Source organism: Schistocerca serialis, chromosome 1 (assembly GCF_023864345.2).
Source record: "Schistocerca serialis cubense isolate TAMUIC-IGC-003099 chromosome 1, iqSchSeri2.2, whole genome shotgun sequence".
NCBI lineage: Eukaryota > Metazoa > Arthropoda > Insecta > Orthoptera > Acrididae > Schistocerca > Schistocerca serialis.
Window position 1 is genome coordinate 1260097762 of NC_064638.1, and position 21011 is coordinate 1260118772.

Below are 21011 nucleotides of genomic sequence, written 5' to 3' on the forward strand. Positions count from 1 at the left end.
AGGGCTTCAGGCCCTCAGCTACACAAAGATGTTTCAGGTGATCGTCTAGCGTTATAAATAACAAACACTTCGAATAATATTGGTTTATCAATCTTCTGTCCACAAAAATACATGGGATCGATTTACTAAATGACTGACGTGTCTTGCTCCGTGATTCAGTGTTACGACTGTGGAACAGATACAGTTCCGACGCTAAGTGCTTTGGAAGTTGTTACACTCTGATAGTTGAAGAGACACTGGCGCCCCTAGCGGCAAGAATGCCACTTATCACTTATAGTCGTATATGTCATAAGATAGATGTTTGCTTGTAATTCTGTTTCTACTTAATTTACGAAACGTGTCCCAAGCGCCAGTAAAATAGTTTCTCCTTCTCCTTCTTCCTGCAGATTATCTCCTGTTCACGCCGCTTCTGTGCCCCCAGTCACCATCTTATTTTGTCTTGACTTTTTTTAACATTCACATTCCTTGCTTCCATTGCCTTCACCACACAATTTTACCAGTTCCGTCTTGGGCGATCCCTTCTCTTTTTTTTGGTTAGTAACCACCGTAGTATCCTATTTGGTATCCTATCTTCATTCATGCTATTCAATGGCCAAACAACATAAGCGGTTTTATTGGATGTTGTTACAGATATTTCAGTTTCATCCTTTGTCAGATTACGTCATTTCTTATCATGTTCATTCTAGTACAGCTTGACCTCGTCTTACTTGATAATGCCTCAGACTTCTGCTCTGTTCAAAATAACGTTCTACACTCAGGATTATAGTCTTATACAGTCTGTTTTTCGTTCTCCTTATCTCTTTGTTCCACGAAACATAGTTCATTGCCCTTTCTACAACTCTTCCTTTATTAATTCTATTAGTGATTTCATCATTGCCTGTACCCTGTTTCTTAAGTAGTACCCCAAGATATTTTGCTTTCCACCTACAATTACTTCTCCACCTACCTCAAAATTATTTACTTTTTCTGTTCAAACAGCCAAGTACTCACAGTTCTTCTTGTTCATCTTCACGCCAACCTCATTCTATGCCTGATATAGGTCATATCATCTTCATCTCCAATCAGCACAATCTTGTCATCTGCAAAATATAGGCTAAATATCTTGCTGTCCTAAACTGTCACTCCAATAGCCTGGCACTTTCTATGTAAAATCTGCAGGATTGCTCCAAGATACAACTTAAAGAGGTTTGGAGACGGCTCACATGCCTACCGCAGACCCTTATACATCACGATTTCCTCTGTCCGATTATTTCCAATCCTTACTCTCGTTGTGCTATTTTCATAACGGCGTTTAGCAATCTCTGATCTAACACTACCTAACTTTTCCCTCAGTTTCTTTGATGGTACATTATCGCATGCTTCCTCTAGGTCAGTCAATGCAAGATGCATCTCCAGCCAAACATTTGTGTTTTTGCAAAAACAGACATAATGTCTTATGGGATAACAGCAATCAGTGATTTTATGTTACTTTAAATCCGTCTTGATTGCAAATTTTTATTTTTTATTTTTTTTATTATTCATATGACCGAAACCGGTCATATAAATAATAAAAAAAAATTTGCAATCAAGACGGATTTAAAGTAACATAAAATATTTGTGTTTTTCACATAATAGTTTCATTGTGAAGACGTTGTACATTACCGATCTTCCACCTCGGTATCCTGCTTGCTCTTCTTGCTGCTTATGCCTTGTTTCTTTCAGTACCTTCGGGTAGAGTCTACAACGAAAGGGATCACTGCCAATCATCTATAATTATTTGGATCATTACGTGACTTTTTCTTATGCACCAGTCTTACGTAACATGTTTTCCATTCCGATGGAACATCTCCATTTAATAATCTTTCAAACAGCCTCCTTAGCAACTCCAACAATTTCGGTAGCAGCGTTTTCTGAACAAAAGGAAAGGTACTGGTTGTGAATATCATTATTTTAGTGGAGTGGACAAAAGCAATAGGTCGAAAGCAGGAGTGTCCGTCATTCTAAACAAACGGTGGTCAAAATATGTAGCCTCGAGGGAAGAAGTTAATGAAAGACTGATAAAGCTCAATATGAGAGCTAAAACCATGAATATAGCGATCGTGGGAGTGTATGCCCACATTGAAGGGTCGCCGTTGAAGGTAAAAGAAGATTTGGAACAGATGCTGATAGATTCTATAGAAGCCGTTGCAAGTGGTCATGAAATGATACTGGCAGGCGATTTTAATAGCAGAGTAGGAAAGCAGAGAAACAGTGAAAGTATTGGGATGTATAGGGAGGGTATTACGAATGTGAAGAATGGAAAAAAGTTGATGAATTTATTGGAGCAGTTGAATTACGAGTAGTAAAAACCAAGAGACTTCATTAACCGCAAAATAAATATTAATAGAGCTAAAAGTAATGGACGATATCAGTTGCTATGTATTCATAAATATACTCTCGAAACAACATACAACTGGGACTCATCCCTTGAAAGAAAGAAATTCTTTACAAAATAGATCCCCTAGGCTGCTGCTTATTTTTCTCCGGCTATAGGCACTCCCAAGGCACCAGACAAACCCTACACCAGAGTTACGACATGTATCATGCCTCAAATTAAGTATCGTGTGAATTTATGATGACGGCTAATAATGCTGATGGTTCAGTGCATCCGAATGACAGTAAAAACACTCACGAATTGGCGGTTCTGGGCGCATTCAAATCATATGCGTAATGAACTGATAGAACGGATTTGAAAATTCCCAAAATAAAAAATAATTAACACAGGCTTACAACGAGGTACATCAAACGATTTCCTTTGATCAGAGGGTTACAAAACTGTAATTGACTTTCGTCTGATCAAAGTATCATGACAGTTATTCATCATAATCAAAACACTGTCTTTTAATTCAAACTATTCTTCAGAAGCGAGGTATTTTGAGATCCTGTTTCGACTGAAATACATTGACTTTATCAAAAGGCATTTGTAAAAGAATGTCTAGCTTATGATGAGCAATATTTTTGTATCAGGCTTTTCTGGATCAGTTGATGCTGTATCACTGACAATAAAAGGTATTTCTAAATTTTAGTACTTTTTAGTGACGCTGGAAGTAGTTTCTAAAAAGGAAAACAAATACGGAAACATTATCCACTTGACGAAAGCTAATAACTGTATGTAAAAGGATCATACGGAGAAGTTGAAGCAGTCCAATGTAATAGCCGAAAGCGTCAGAATTTGAGCTTTGAAGCACAGAGCAACTGAAGCAAATGATTTGGAATAAATCGTTTGGTCGTAATCGAAAAACACTTTTGTTTTAATGATTGTCACCCCAACTGGCGTATCACATCCATGACACTCTCCCCCTACTTAGCGATAACAAGCTGCCTCTTTGTTATAGTTGGTTCAACATTAAGGTATTTTTCAATAGTAAATAAAATTATGTTCTTTTGTGACGGAATGTGTCTAATATGGACTCGGTACCGTTTTTATCTTGAATATTCAATGTCTTTTTTGCGTTACATTGAGACACTGGACCTTCTGACCCACGGATTAAACCAACATTCGACTTATAAGACTGGGGAAAGAAGGAAGTTCAGAAAATGTCATGAAAGAAAGTCGTGGACGAAGGTCATGAAGCACAATTCTTTTCGGACAGGTGTAATGTTGGTCTCAGACTAGTATGCAGGACGAAATAAATGAGCCGGACGACGGTCTGGACTCTATGCTTGAAGCCAGTAGGCTATGTGCATTTTTTGTTCTGTGTACGTTCTTTGGTTCAAATACTTGGCTCGATGTTGAGGAGTTTTTTGTTGCTTGAGGACAAGAGTTTTGTCTCCAGTACAGCAGATGTTAGTCATACTTAAACTTCTGTTGATTTCTTTAAATCGAAGGCGATCAAAGCAATTTCTGGGTCTCAATAATTTCTGTTGTCCAATAAACATTAATGGTATTGAAGACTACTGTGAGAATATCTGAAAACGCCAAGAGCATCGTGAATGCCATTAATTAGAGAAAGGTCGTAAAACAGACGCAAGCTATCTAATGAATAATTTGTAAATTCGAAACCAGTAAATGTGTTTTTCAAATAACGTAAACCAAAACGATTGGCCTTGTAGGATATGTTACTCAAAATTTAAGGAATCGGCAATGATTTTAATGTAATATAATCTGTAAAAGCGGTATTATACTGCCAGTGTGTCATCGCCGGATGGTAAATTAGCTTCCGGAATTTTTCTTTCACTGTGTTCATTGGATTTCCCATAATTTTACCCAAGTTTTCAACAGTTAACCTTTGCGATGTGGCCATACCTCATCACGAGGGAACCCAGACAAGCATTCTTGCAGTTCAGGTAGTATGTCGTAAGAGTTATGGAGGCTGTTCCCATATCGATTTCATGTTCCCTACAGCTAGATTTAGTGCAATGGTAGTGCAGATACACATTTATAGGTCATCAGCATGGGGAAGGAATTTTACATTGAATTGTTTGCATTTGTTTCTAGTATTTATTACAGTTATTTCCTTTTGCGATGTTGATGATGTGTTGTATCGGAATAAAAGGTAGTAGAAGAAACCATCAGCTTGTCATACGCTTCATTTGTTCTCAAAAGATTCAGAGTTTTGTTCTGCGCATTATACTTTAGAGGCCTGGTTTGTTAAAAATGTATGAATTAAGTTAGCTGCTTTATCATACACGCTGTATTGTTTTATTACATTCCAAACCACACTGCTGTCAACCATTTATCATTTTGTCTTTGAGGAAGCCCTTGGCATTGACTGCAAGCTATTTTTATTACTTGCGGGTTTTCCGCAGTGCTTTTAACAGAGTTTGCAATAGTCGATTTATTTACACAATACGACTCCACGTTGGGGAAGGGTAGGGGCTGTTCAATTACGTAGCGGGCTATTCTGTGGTTTTCTGGGTGGACGTGGAATGCACAAATAAAATATTAATTAATTAACACAAGCATTTGAGTGCGGCAGCTGCAATTATATATGTGTACAAAAATAGATGAGGTTTGCGCAGCAGCAGGAATGAAATACCGATACAGTATAATTACTTTTATTTCCCATGTATCATTAACTTCAGGCTGCTAAATTTTATTATGATTACCACACTGTGAAAGCGGCGAACTTAGGCCCACAACTTTGATTATAACTTTCTCATAATTAAATTTGCAGTTAGTAAACATCCTGGCCGTTCTTTTAATGATCGAGACTTTCATTATGCCACGCAGCATAAACTTCAATATGTTACACACTGTCTATTACATTTGTAGTGACTTTGAAACGTGTAATAAAAGCTGGGGTGACTTTTTTTAGTTTAATAGCAATGTACTCTCCAGAGAGTTATATGAAACAGTAGAACATTTTTAATTGCCTATTAGACCCTATACATGATATTTCTGTCGTTTTTCAGCGTAGCTTTTGTAAACTTGTGCTAATCTGTGAAGTATCTCAGTCTGAAGCTAGAAGTCTCGTAGTTGTGCCACTTATCAGTAGTAAGATTAACAATCATCAGCAATCGTTTGACATTAATTGTTAGATAAAGGCATACAACGGGCATTTCCCTAAATTACAGTTTTCAGTTATACACACAGGGTCAGTCGCGAGAGTCTACCAATAATTACTCACCTCCCATTAGGCCATCCCCTCTATCTTTCATGTCTTAAAATCCTACAGACAACATCTTTCGTGCATATACCACCCAGTCACCTCGTAATAATACTGCTTGGAATAACATTGTACTGTTGTATTGCCTACGGAGATTGGCCGGAGGAATGGCGGAGGAAGACGGTGGAGAAATGGGAACAGGCAGCTGGCAGTAACGCCATGAGGAAGAGACTGTGCTCTGGCAGTTTCATTTTGAACGTTAAAAAGAAATTTCGCCAACTGTCAGAGTAATGTGGAGCGTCCTGTAATTGAACGAGCAGCTAAGCTACAGCAGACTGCCCCAATTATCAAGAAGTCTAAATTATACAGAAATACATTTTCCTCACGCAACGGTTAACAGGATCAATGTATTTGTTGAAATGCGCGATGAACACAACGCTGTCTAATATATCAGTTTATTGACGACACGTTGCAGTCATAAGACGATTATCACGGTGAAAAACTATCATATACAAAGACAATATCACATAAAATTTTTGCTTTTGTATGGCATGAAGAATACTGCACGTCTTGAAACGCTTAAAAAGCATATGTGGTCTGCGTTACAGTACTGACTCACACAACAAGACCCAGGTTACAAGTGCGATCTAAGAAGTCACTTGCAACCTGGATTGTCAGCATTCTACGTGTTGTTGTACGTCAGTGGTGCAACGCAAAGTATTTATCTTTTTTTACGTTTTTAAAGTCGTTCAGTGCTGTTCATGTCACATAAAAGTGTGAAAGCCATGTGATGTCTTTGTTAAATGACAGCGAAATTGGTCTAATGACAGAAAGCGGTCGTGAATAAATTGACATACAAGACAGCATTGTGTTCATCGCGCATTTCAACAATTACAAACAAAAATTTAAAAAGATTAAGAAGAAAACGGTTTTGCTCTTAGGTAGCACTCATCGGCGTCTTGTACGGACTAGGCGACACGTCTCCACTGATCCACGCTCCAGTCTCGTTGATCCTGCTCCCGTTGCAATCGTTGGGTCAACATGGGTCGTCTACGGGGGATAACATTATTCAACAATGCGCGCCGAAAGAAGCGCTACGACAAACGTTTGCCTGCACCAGAATTGTATTCTGTCGTCAACCCTTTACATTCATGCTCTGGGCAGTAACACTCGAACAGCCTCACTCATTCTCCTTCCCCTTCTTAGTCTTTTATATCAGTGGATTTTCTCTTTCTCAGTCCCTGTAGTGGATAGAATGTGTCCCCATTCGTCTCTGTTCCGCGTCAAGTGGTCTCAACGTCACCAAGTGACGAAGAGTCTCGCGGTGGACGGTGACCTTAACGTCTTGGATCGTCAGTGTGTTACGACAAATACTGACCCAAGCATTTACAAAGTTAAACAACGCTCTGTCTGGAGATGTCTGTATTTGGATGCTGAGTTCACTGTACTCATTTACGTTGGTAATATAGCGAGTTTCCATTAATGATATAGCATTTTCCGGATTTCAGCTCTTCGGTCCGTTACAACACACTGCGGCTGCCTCTTGTACTGGCTGCCTGTTGTACCATTGATCCGCTGAACGTCCATCTGAAGAGGCTTTATCATCATCTCTGCTTGCCTGAAATTCCTCATAATTAGAGATAACGAGGAGCGGTCTATAATTACACTGGAAAAAATTGAACAACCAAGCTCGCATTCAGTACTATTTTCCCCTGATGACCGGCTTCAACAGTCAGTACGGTCATCTTCTGATCTTTAAAGAAGTTGTTGTTATACGTCTTGTTCCATTACTATTGTATCTCACATGTCATGATGACACTATATTGGACAGTTTGTAGCACATTCCACACAGTTCGTTAAAAACAAAAGTTTTGACACAAATAGAAACAATTCACTTCAACAGCGTCGTGTGTAACTACACGATTTTTAGCTGCATTGTTTTTATTTGCGACATTTTCAACAAACACATATACACTCCTGGAAATTGAAATAAGAACACCGTGAATTCATTGTCTCAGGAAGGGGAAACTTTATTGACACATTCCTGGGGTCAGATACATCACATGATCACACTGACAGAACCACAGGCACATAGACACAGGCAACAGAGCATGCACAATGTCGGCACTAGTACAGTGTATATCCACATTTCGCAGCAATGCAGGCTGCTATTCTCCCATGGAGACGATCGTAGAGATGCTGGATGTAGTCCTGTGGAACGGCTTGCCATGCCATTTCCACCTGGCGCCTCAGTTGGACCAGCGTTCGTGCTGGACGTGCAGACCGCGTGAGACGACGCTTCATCCAGTCCCAAACATGCTCAATGGGGGACAGATCCGGAGACCTTGCTGGCCAGGGTAGTCGACTTACACCTTCTAGAGCACGTTGGGTGGCACGGGATACATGCGGACGTGCATTGTCCTGTTGGAACAGCAAGTTCCCTTGCCGGTCTAGGAATGGTAGAACGATGGGTTCGATGACGGTTTGGATGTACCGTGCACTATTCAGTGTCCCCTCGACGATCACCAGTGGTGTACGGCCAGTGTAGGAGATCGCTCCCCACACCATGATGCCGGGTGTTGGCCCTGTGTGTCTCGGTCATATGCAGTCCTGATTGTGGCGCTCACCTGCGCGGCGCCAAACACGCATACGACCATCATTGGCACCAAGGCAGTAGCGACTCTCATCACTGAAGACGACACGTCTCCATTCGTCCCTCCATTCACGCCTGTCGCGACACCACTGGAGGCGGGCTGCACGATGTTGGGGCGTGAGCGGAAGACGGCCTAAGACTGCGATGGAGCTCCGTATGCCACGGCAAACTGGCTGACACTGACGGCGGCGGTGCACAAATGCTGCGCAGCTAGCGCCATTCGACGGCCAACACCGCGGTTCCTGGTGTGTCCGCTGTGCCGTGCGTGTGATCATTGCTTGTACAGCCCTCTCGCAGTGTCCGGAGCAAGTATGGTTTGTCTGACACACCGGTGTCAATGTGTTCTTTTTTCCATTTCCAGGAGTGTAGAATGTGCTACATACTACCCAACATAATGTCAACATGGCATATGTGACACGGTATTAATGGGACAGGATGCATAACAGCAACTTTTTTTCTTAAGATCAGAAACTTTTGAAACCGATCACGAGCGAGTGGTATTGAATGCGATATTCGCTATTAAATTTTCTTCCGTGTAATCACAGATCTTGGCTATTAAATTTTCTTCATTCTGCTTGCACCAAGTGTGTTACCCAACAGCTATGCCCATAGTTGGTGATTGCACGCCACCTTTATGCCGTTGTGTCTGCGCTGGCTTGGTAACCACCCACCCACACACACACACACACACACACACACACACACACACACACACACACACACACACACACTTACACACACACCCACATAAACGCGCGCACCTCACGATTTTCATCTTTTCCTTTGGTAGTTTTGAGCCTTTCTGCTACAGAGGGATTTCCTTTCCTCGTTCCCCCACTGATCTCCTCCCATGCCCTTCTTTCTACTGCTGGTGGACTTCGCCCTCTTGTTGTTGTTGTGGTCTTCACTCCGAAGACTGAGGCAGCTCTCCATGCTACTCTATCCTGTATGAGCGTCTTCGCCGGCCGGGGTGACCAAGCGGTTCTAGGGCCTACAGTCAGGAATCACGCGACCGCTACGGTCGCAGGTTCGAATCCTGCCTCGGGCATGGATGTGTGTGATGTCCTTAGGTTAGTTAGGTTTAAGTAGTTCTAAGTTCTAGAGGACTGATGACCACAGCAGTTAAGTCCCATAGTACTCAGAGCCTTTGAATCATTTTTTTGAGCGTCTTCATCTCCGAATACCCACTGAAACCTCCACCCTTTTGAGTCTGCTTGCTGTATTCATCTCCCGGTCTCTCTCTATAGCTTTTAACATCCACACTTCTCTCCAGTACGAAATTGGTGATACCATGATGCCTCAGTCTTCTTTTGCTAAAGCTGTGCCACAGATTTCTTGTCTCCCCGATTCTGTTCTGTATCTCCTCATTACTTACTTGATCGACCCATCTAATGTTCAAAATTCTTCTGCAGCATCACATTTCGAAAGCTTCTGTTCTCTTTCTGTCTAATCTGTTTATTGTCCATGTTTCACTTCCGTACATAGCCACACTCCACACAAATATCGTAAGTAAAGACTTCCCAAAATTTAAATCAATATTCCGTGTTAAGAAATTTCTGTTCTTCACAAATTCTTTTCTTACCATTGCCAGTCTACATACTATACCCTCTCTACTTCTGCCATCATCAGTTATTTCGTTCCCTAATCCCGTTAACGATTTAATTCGATTACATTCCATTTTCCTCGTTTTGCTTTTGTTGACATTCATCTTACATCCTCCTTTGAAGACACTTTCCATTCCATTCAACCTCTCTTCCAGGTCCTTTGCTGCCTCCGACAGAATTACAATGTCATCGACAAACCGCAAACTTTTTATATTTTCTCCATGGTTTTTAATTCCCACTCCAAATTTTTCTTTTGTTTCCTTTACTGCTTGCTCAATGTACTGACTGAATAACATCGTGGATAGGCTACAACCCTGTCTCACTCCCTTCCCAACCACTGCTGCCCTCTCATACCCCTAGTCTGCTTTCTGTACAAGTTGTAAATAGCCTTTTGCTTCCTGTAATTTTACCCCTGCTACACTCATAATTTCAAAGAGAGTATTCCAGTCAACACAGTCAAAAGGTTTCTCTAAGTCTATAAATGCTATAAATTTAGGTTCGTTTTCCCTTAACATACCTTGGTCAGTAATGCCACGCGTGTTTCTACATTTCTACGGAGTCCAAATTGATCTTCCCCAAAATAGGTATCGCTCAGTTTTTCCATTCTTATGTAAAGAATTAGTGTTAGTAATCTACTACCATGGCTTATTAAACTGATAGTTCGACAATTTTCACACTTTTCAGCTAGCGCTTTCTTCTCGTAGCATCATATCTCCCATCTCAGCTTCATCTACATTCACTTCCCATTGTATTACGTTGCATTCACGTTCATCTATGTGTTGTTTTTACCCTTCTGCTTTCCCTTCTTTGTGTAGGACTGGTTTCCCATCTGAGCTCTTGACATACAGTTGCCTTTCTTTTCCCCAAAAACCTCTTTAATTTTACTGTAGGAGGTATACCTTTCCCCTAGTGAAATATGCTTCTAAATCCTTACATTTGTCCTCTAAACAATCCTGTTTAGCCATTTTCACGTTTTTTAAACGTTTGCATTCCCTTTCGCCAGCTTCATCTGCTGCATTTTTTAAATTTTCTCCTTTCATCCGTTAAATGCAATATCTCTTGTGTTATCCAAGGATATCCAGTAGACTTTGTCTTTTTACCACTTCGATTCTCTTAAAGACACCCATTCGTATTCTGCTGTATTCCTTTCCCCTTTACTAGTCATCTGCTGCCTAATACTCCCTCTGAAACTCCTAACAACCTGTGATTCTTTTAACTTCTGCAGGTCCCATATCCTTAATTTCCTACCTTTTTGCAGTTTCGTCCTCTTATAAATCTTAAAATCATCTTTGAGACGATTTTATTTCCTCACTAAAAAAGTATCCACTACAAAAATGCCATTATTTTAGAATTCATTATAAATTTGCAGTTGTATAGTCATTTACAAATCAAAAGATAAAACGATAAATTTTTGTCATAGGAGTATAGCGTACAGTTGTAACACAAAGGCATCTGTCCAGTGTTATAAACTACTCCCATCTTTCCCACTTTTATTACAGCCTTAGCTGCATATTGCACTTCAGTCTCTTCTCTCATTTGTCTTCCTATGTCTACTAATAATTCGCAGAATGCATTCTCATAGTGCTTCTCGCTAATCGCTAACCAAACCTTCAGCTTCTGAGTGGTTTTCTCCGTTTCTTCTGGAACCTCCTTATTTCTTACCATATTTGTCCACCTATTTTTCAATATTGTCCAATAACTTAACATCTCAGACTCTTCCTAACAGTTTGTTTTGCTTCAGTTTGTCTACTACGTGTTCCCAAATTTTAATAATTTTATCGCTATCCTGATTTCTGCCGCTCGTCTTTACTTTCGTTCACTTTCTTCTTCGTCCGTATTTTGCCCTCAGTGGGCTGCTGATTTGATTTTGTAATTCTTCCAACTTAAGTTAAGGACAGAAATGACATCAGTGAATCTCTCCCTTGATATCGTTACGTACTGAGCTTTAATTACACTCTTTAACCTTACCAGCCAACGGTCTTGTCACAGTGGTACCCCGGTTCCCATCAGATCATCGAAGTTAATCGCTGCTGAGGTTGACTAGCACTTGGATGGATGATCATCCTGTCTGACGAGCGCTATTGGCAAGCGGGGTGCCGTTGTGAGGCAAATTGAGGAGATACGTGATTGAGAAGTAGCGGCTCCGGTCACGAAAACTGACAACGGCCGTGAGAGCGGTGTGCTGACCACACGGCCCTCCATATCAGCATAAAGTGACGCCTAAAGGCTGAAGACGACACGACGGTCTTCCGACACCCTTCGTACGGTGTTTGATTCTTTTCTTTCCCATCTTATCGAACTTACTTTTAATTTTGTCACGTTTTTTTCGGTCTATGCGCTGGGTATTAGCGGTAAAGAACTGCAGCCCTGCTTTACGCTATTTTTTATCCAGGACTTCTCTCTCTTGCTTTTTCATTCTTACCGTTCCCTATTGCTTCTTGTAGATACTGTAAAATACGTACGTTTCACTACGGCTTATACATATCCTATTAGGATTTCGAACAAAAAAATGGTTCAAATGGCTCTGAGCACTATGCGACTTAACTTCTGAGGTCATCAGTCACCTAGAACTTAGAACTACTTAAACCTAACTAACCTAAGGACATGACACACATCCATGCCCGAGGCAGGATTCGAACCTGCGACCGTAGCGGTCGCTCGGCTCCAGACTGTAGCGCCTATAACCGCACGGCCACTCCGGCCAGCGATTTCGAACATAGTGACCATTTTAGTTTGTAATGGTTCTTTATTTACGTAACCATTACGGCACTCCAACCCCAGATCTCGATACCAGTAATATCGTACTACTTTTCTGCGAAGTAACAGACATTTTTTCGTGACAATATTCACATTGGGTTTTATTTCTGAATAGGTACTCCGATGTATCGATATATTACAGAGATATGGTTCTGGTGTGTATTCATTTCTGTGAGACTGTCATAATCTTTGACTTTCTTGGTCGGCCGGTGTGGCCGTGCCGTTCTAGGCGCTTCAGTCTCGAACCGCGTGCCCACTACGGTCGCAGGTTCGAATCCTGCCTCGGTCATGGATGTGTGTGATGTCCTTAGGTTAGTTAGATTTAGGTTGTTCTAAGTTCTAGGGGACTGATGACCAGAGATGTTAAGTCCCATAATGCTCAGAGCCATTTGAACCATTTGACTTACTTGTACCAGTTTTGGCGCGAATGTGCACAGAGCAGTCTTTGTTCCACTTTGCAGAAGTTAAGCTGTTATTTCACTTTGTAAAAGAACAGTCAAGCCTTGTGTTTGGTTAAAGTGGAAATTAAATATATGAAGATTGATACGAAACTGTTATCTTGATGATTTGGCCAGTAGGAAGAAGTATCTGTGAATTAACAAGAAGTTTAATAAAAATATGGATCGTGAACACCAAGTCAAATATTATTTCTACCATACCATTGTTCTGATCTGGGATTGTTTGATCATTAAGAATTTCCTGAAAAACGCATTTGTTAGGTCTTCAAATATTGCTAAAATACAGATCTGGAGTTTCTAGCAGTCGAAGTGCAATCACCCTAGAATCAACAAGATGAGCCATAACAACTTCGACGAAATCTGCATGGGAATCCATTCAAGATAAGTGCCAAAATTAATGACTTTTTTTGCAGTGACTTCATTATTTCCATTCTGACGATACCATCCACAGTCAATAACTTTGTTGTTACCCGATAAAGCGAACATATGCTGCGTGAGTAACATTATTAATCTGATTTTTAACCTACTTTGCAAGTGGTGGTATTGTTAGAAGTTGTCGCACGTTCTGTCGAAGCCGACAAATCCTATGAAGGGAACAGCACGAGACAGAATCAAGTAACGGATATCGGGTCATTAAGACAGGGCCACCAATTGCGATGGTATAGGTGGTTTTCTGCGAGGACACCCTCAATTTCAACGGCAGCAGCCTCGTTGGCACGCCAGAGGGAGGGTTTTCCCCGTCTCCACTCCCTCCACCTCCCCTCCTCCTACCCCTTCCCCCATCACCCTCTCCATCCCTCCCACCCCCTCCCATCCACCCACCCACCAACTCCCACGCAATCAGACAGACTTCATTACGGCCGTAACACGATAGCGGCCCTCCAGCCTTAATGCATTAGCGACACTGCCACGCCTCTTGGCCCTGCTCATTTACAAAATTTTTCCTTAATTAAATTTGAAAGTTTATTCGCGACGGGAATTTCAATGAGGATCAATTTGGCGTCACAAATACTTTTCGAGAGGTTTGCCGAGCGCAGGCTGTCTCTCCCACGCCATTTCGGCAGGGATTCGTGTTCACCAGTGACACGACACTTCCATTTGCGCGGAAAACATGCCTCGCAAGGGTTTGTGAAAAGTCTGTTGGGAATTTCAATGGTTGTTTGTGCGTCTCTCACAACCAAGAAGAAAGTGTTTTTCAAAGATATTTTCAATTCCTGCTTGAGTAACACCTCCGCACCCATCCATCATCCATTCACACACACACACACACATACACACACACATACAAAGTGAATCACTCACAAGTGCACCCTTTTTATATCGATAACTATTTAATAGATCGAAAGGAAGCTTTTGGCATTTTATAGTATGCAGAGGGAGGTATTCAACCAAATATGTTTTTTTAATGGAGTGATATACTTTTTTCTCGGCATTAGATAGTAACGCTTGTTAATATTAACGTTGAAACTTTTCGCGGAAGTATCCGAGAAATAAGTTAAAAGTAAAAGGCAAAGGAGGATGCTAACGGCTGCCGCGATGTAACGTGATGTCGATAAGGACAAAGGCTAAAATAAGGATGTAAATGAAAAACTACATGATTAAAACTCAGGTTCACTACAATACCGTAGAAGAATTTGCACTGAGGAACAACAAGTTTCTGAATTTCAAAGGGAAAGCATAACTGAAAAGGGGAACTTTCTGGCTCAGATCCCATCTTTGCTGTATTTGCACCGCGCACTGAAAGACAAGCGGCCACGATACAGCATCAGACAGGGAGAGGTGGTTTTGCGACATGTCACTGATCGACCTCACGTCACAATACTCATCAAAAGATACTTGGAAACTTCGAAATGGGAAGTTTCCCCACCCGCCGTATTCTCCAGATACTGCTCCCTCTGACTACCACATTTTTGAATGAACGGCACACGGCTTGGCTGACAGCATTTCAGATCATGTGAACAAGTGCAAAATTGGATCGATTCATGGATCTTCTCAAAAGACGCCCAGTTCTTCCGCCGCGAGCCTTTCATGCTATTGGAAAACAGGGAGAAAGTAGTAGCTAGCGATGGCCAAATCAATCGTAAATTTCTTTGTAATTTTTTCACAATGAAGCTTCGAACTTCGAGAAAAAAGGGCGGAAGCCAAGTTGTAAACCCAATAAGTTTTGCAACTCCGCTGCCAGGAAATGGGCATGAGCGTCCCTAGCGGCGAAAGTCACTGTAAAATTATCCAGTTTCGGGGAGTTCCATCTTTCACGGCACGAAACGATGAGATGAGTACCGGTTTAGGTTATATGGCGTTTCAACAGATGCAATACGGACAGTGGAATTGGAAACATTGTGTTTGGGTAAGTTACGCTATGCATATGTGCTTCTGCGAACGTAATCATTACAACAATATAGTGCGACGTAGAACTGTATTTGAGACGACTATCCGTGATATGAATGTTGAAGGATTGACAATGTCGGAATTATGACCAAAGACGTTGTGTAAGAAATAGTAAGACAACTAACGTTAATAAAGATCCCTTCCTCCATTTGGAATTTTCTGTAGATACACTTACGTATATCAAAATGAAACCATCCAGAAGAGACGGTCATCACTATTGCGAAGTTGTGTAAATGAGGAAGCTATCCAAAGCATACAGTGTGGGGCTAACGGTGAAAATAGAAAATTTAAAATGTATTTAGCTACAAGTTTCATGTCCGACAGCTGGAGGTAACAAACGTCCCAAACTACAAATAACAGGATAAGCTGTGCTCTTTGGAGCACAGTGTAGATTCTGTAAGGACGACAAATATGAATCTGCACTTGCCAAACAAAAACGCCATGTGTTCCCGAGTTTCAATTCCGACGATAATGCACCACCCATTAGGCAATCTTCTCTGCATCCTGGTCTCCGTTAAGATTCATGACTTGTTCTGAGGTCATTCGTAGGTCGTCGAAGTAAACTGTGGCGGCCAACACTCTTAAAAATGAGGCTGTTAATCTATTTTAATATATTAATAGACGTCCTCAGCTACAGAACACTGTAGTTCAGTGATACACCGCGCAACAGAATTAAAGGATCACTTTATCGAAACTCTATAACTGCTTCAAACTGCGATGCATAATTTGAAATTTAGCTCAAATCTGCCTACAACATTCCTCTGATGGTGTAAAGGCATCGCGCCCTGTGACGTCATCCTCGGGCTCGACGACGCTTTGAATGATAAAGCGTCTACGAAGGCAAAAAAAAAAAAATCCCCCACAATGCGTGGACGTTCAAGTGAGATGTAAGGTGGGTTAATTATGTCACACTGGCACTAAGTTTTACCACAATTCTATCCGAGTCCAACTTGACGTGTCACATTACGAGAAGGTCTTCACAGGTGAAGTGCCAAAGAATCTGGTATAGGCACTCGTATTCAGATAGAGAGATATGTAAACAGGCTGAATACGGCGCTGACCGAGCGAGGTGGCGCGGTGGGACTGGACTAGCATTCGCGAGAACGACGGTTCAATCTCGCGTTCGGCCATCCTGATTTAGGTTTTCCGTGATTTCCCTAAAACGGTTCAGGAAAATGCCGGGATGGTTCCTTTGAAAGTGCACGGTCCTTCGTACCCCATTTTCCCCTAATCCGATGAGACCGGTGCCTCGCTGTTTGGTCTCTTCCACCAAATCAACCAAACAATACGACGCTGCGGTCGAGAAACGATTATATAACACAACAAGTGTCTGACGCAGTTGTTACATCGGTTACTGCTGCAACAATGCAGGCTATCAAGATTTAAGTGAGTTTGAAAGTGGTGTTACAGTTGGCGCACGAGCGGTGGAACACAGGATGTTCGTGGGAGCGATGAAGTGGGCATTTTCCCAAACGACCATTTCACGAGTGTACCGTGAATATCAGCAATTCGGTAAAATATCAAATCTCCGACATCGCTGCTACCGGAAAAAGATCCTGCAAGAACGGGAGCATCGACGACTAAAGAGAATCGTTCAACGTGACAGAAGTGTAACACTTCCGCAAATTGCAGCATATTTCAATGATCGGCCACCAACAAGTATCAGCTTGTCAACCATTCAACGAAACATCATCGATATGGGCTTTCTGAGGCGAAGGCCCACTTTGCACTCGTGATGACTGCACGACACAAAGGTTTAGGCCTCGGCTGGGCCAGTCAACACTGACATTGGACTGTTTATGAAACCATGGGCCCTGCATGTCAGCAGGAGACTGTTCAAGCTGTTGGAGGCTCTGTAATAGTGTGGGGCGTGAGCAATTGGAGTGATGTGGGACCCCTGATACGTCTAGATACGACTGTGACAGGTGACGCGTACGTAAGCATCATGTCTGATCACCTGGATACATTTATGTCCATTGTGCACTCCGCCGGACTTCGGCAATTCCAGGAGGACAATGCGACACCCCACACATTCAGAATTGCGCTACAGAGTGTTTCCATGAACAGTCTTCCGCGTTTAAACAGTTCCGCTAGCCACCAGACTCCACAGACATGAACATTGTTGAGCATATCTGCGATGCTTCGCAACGTGCTGTTCAGAATAGAGCTCCAGCCCTTCTTACTCTTACGGATTTATGGACAGCCCTGCAGGATTCATGTTATTAGTTCCCTCCAGCATTACTTCAGACATTAGCCGAGTCCTTGCCACTTCGTGTTGCGGCACTTCAGTGTGCTCGTGGGGTCCTTACACGATATTAGGCAGGTGTACCAGTTTCTTTGACTGTTCAGTGCATTTCACACCTTCCTTTGACGTCTCTGAGATCTGAAATCCGAACCACGACCCCCGGCACTGAAATCACGAGATTTTTTTATGAGTATCCGAGGAATACATTTCAGACGCACCGCCGCTCAGAATCGAAAAGACGCAGCGGCTGGTATAAAGGGCTTTATTGCAACCATGTATTTCATACGGGCTCTGATTCCCACACATTTCAGGATCGAAAACGAAAATTCACAGTGCGAAGAGCAACAGTATGAGGTCGTTGGTAATGTCTGACACTACTGACACATTCGGACGTTTCAGCCCTTCTCTAAAGACGTAGTGGGTCTGCACTCCCGTCGAACATGGTCGCGCGCCTTTGGAGTGCAACGCGACTGCAATTTTTGCTCTCGTGTACATGTTGGAACCTCTGTGGAGCGTTCAAAGCCGTTCGAAGAAATTAGAAGGTGATTCGAAGCAGCAAGGGGTACTTTTGGTTTCCCAGCCCCCTGTTTTCCGCCCTCGTGTGGCGTGATAATCCGGGATTGGAATATTAGTATGTACATGAATGAAACGGCAAAGGGTCCGTCTAAGATCCCCAGTGTAGATTAGTTGTCTTTTCCCCTGTGTAAATCACAGCAGTAAGGTGGCTAGTCGTTTACTTTGTGAATTTGCTACATGCTCCACGCATCATTTTGCTGGATAGATCGTGATGATGTGGAACGAGGCACTTTACATTCACAACGCAAATTAATTTGCACAAATGTTCACATTCTGAACAAATTTAAGTTTTTATTTTTAATTTTATATAATTTTTTAATATTGCAAAACCAAAAAGTACACAGATGTGAGTAATTCCTACCCACCACTTTTTATACTTTGCAGTAACAGAGTTCCTTCTATTGATAGAAGGCGTTGTCAAGGAGAAACTTTCTCAGTTTGTTTTCAAATTTTTCTGTCTGTCTGTAATATATATAACAGGGTAAGATATCAAAATTTTTTGTTGCAGCATTGTGCTCTCCTTTTTCTGTGCTGAAGACAACCTTAATGTGAAGATATAAATGTGATTTTTCCTTCTGGTATTGTACTTACGTACATCATAGTCTCTTTTGAACTGTAGTGGATTGATACAACAAACGTCATGAGGGAATAAATATAATGTGAAACAGTAATCAGAATGCCCAACTCCTTACATATCTACCAGATGACAATGAATGAGCTCCATTTTCGTGCAATGTAGACTTTCCTCCTTAAAGGTGAATTTCTCAGAACATTGTTCCATGAGAATGAAAATATCCAAATATGTCAGCTTACTGATTTATCTCTCCCCAATGATCCTAAGCGGAAATGTGGCTTAACTAAGTTGTTCTCGTAGTTCCGAAATGTGCTTCTTCCAATTTAAATTTTCATCAATATGGATAGCTAAGAATTTTGAAGTTTCCATCGTATATACTATTTACTTACCATGTGTACCAAACAGCATTGGTGTGCTATACGTAGATGTTGCAGAACTGAATATGTTGTGTCTTTTTTAAATTGAGGGCGAGACCATTCACAGAAAAACCAATGATGTTTTTAAGAACTTTGCTTACCATTTCTTCTGTCATCTGCAAAAAGAACTAATTCTACACTTACAGATATAAGGAAAAACAGTGAACCTAAGATTGAGGCTTGTGGACCCCATGTGTGATTACTCCACAATCAGACTTCTGTCTGTATTGGTTGAAATAATGAGTACAGCTGTCAGCGTTCTTTTTTTAAATATGGCTCTGTCCCTTGGATGGCTATACCATCAATCCCATAAAATGTCAATTTTTTTAGAAGAATACTGTGATTGTCACCGTCAAAAGCCTTAGGTAGGTCGCAGAAAATAACAAACGGCGCTATTTTATTATTTAATGCTTCTCCTAACGCTTGTGATTTCTGGTGATTGAACATGTTAATGAAATTCTCAGTAGAGCAATCCTGAAATACAAGCACTGATCTTCTTAGGACATTATTTTCGATAAGGTGAAATACTGTTCTAGAATACATCACCAACTCAAGAATTTAAGAAAATGATGTAAACAGCGAAACAGTTCGATAGTTATTGACAGCTCCTGGAAAAAGATAAGTTTCCAGCTGTTGTTGCTGTGGTCTTCAGTCTTGAGACTGGTTTGATGCAGCTCTCCATGCTACCCTATCCTGTGCAAGCTTCTTCATCTCCCAGTACTTACTGCAACCTGCGTCCTCCTGAATCTGTTTAGTGTATTCATCTCTTGGTCTCCCTCCACGATTTTCACCCTCCACGCTGCCCCACAATGCTAAATTTGTGATCCCTTGATGCCTCAGAACATTTCCTATCAATCGGTCCCTTCTTCTTGTCAAGTTGTGCCACAAACTCCTTTTCTCCCCAATTCTATTCAATACCTCCTCATTAGTTATGTGATCTACCCATCTAACCTTCAGCATTCTTCTGTACCACCACATTTCGAAAGCTTCTATTCTGTTCTTGTCTATTTATTGTCCACGTTTCACTTCCATACATGGCTACACTCCATACAAATACCTTCAGAAACGACTTCCTGACACTTAAATCTATACTCGATATTAACAAATTTCTCTTCTTCAGAAACGCTTTCCTTGCCATTGCCAGTCTACATTTTATGTCTTCTCTACTTCGACCATCATCAGTTATTTTGTTCCCCAAATAGCAAAACTCCTTTACTACTTTAAGTGTCTCATTTCCTAATCTAATTCCCTCAGCATAACGCGATTTAATTCGACTGCATTCCATTATCGTTGTTTTGCTTTTGTTGATGTTCACTGTCTCTGTCAGAAATACAATGTCATCGGTGATCCTCAAAGTTTTTATTTCTTCGACATGGATTTTAATACGTACTCCGAATTTTTCTTTTGTTTCGTTTAGTGCTTGCTCAGTATAAAACTAATAACCAGGGACCTAGATTTAGGATTTGACAGCATTAAAAAATACACTTCTGTGTCAGTTAATTATCGATCACTTACGTAGAAATAAAATAGATTTTCAACAGGGAGTTGCTTTGGGATGGTGTGGGCGTGAAGGTCTCTGCTGGAAGTGGGTGGAAGTGCAGATCACGTAGACAGTCAGTCTGTTGTCAGAACTCTTTATTAACGGTCGTACAAGAATGTAGGCAGACAGTAGACGGTGGGCGATGACGAGCCAGATCACAGCAGGTCCAGGCAGTCGAGCCCAGTAGTACATCCCGAGCGATGAAGACCGAACTGCAAGTTGAGCTGCGGTTG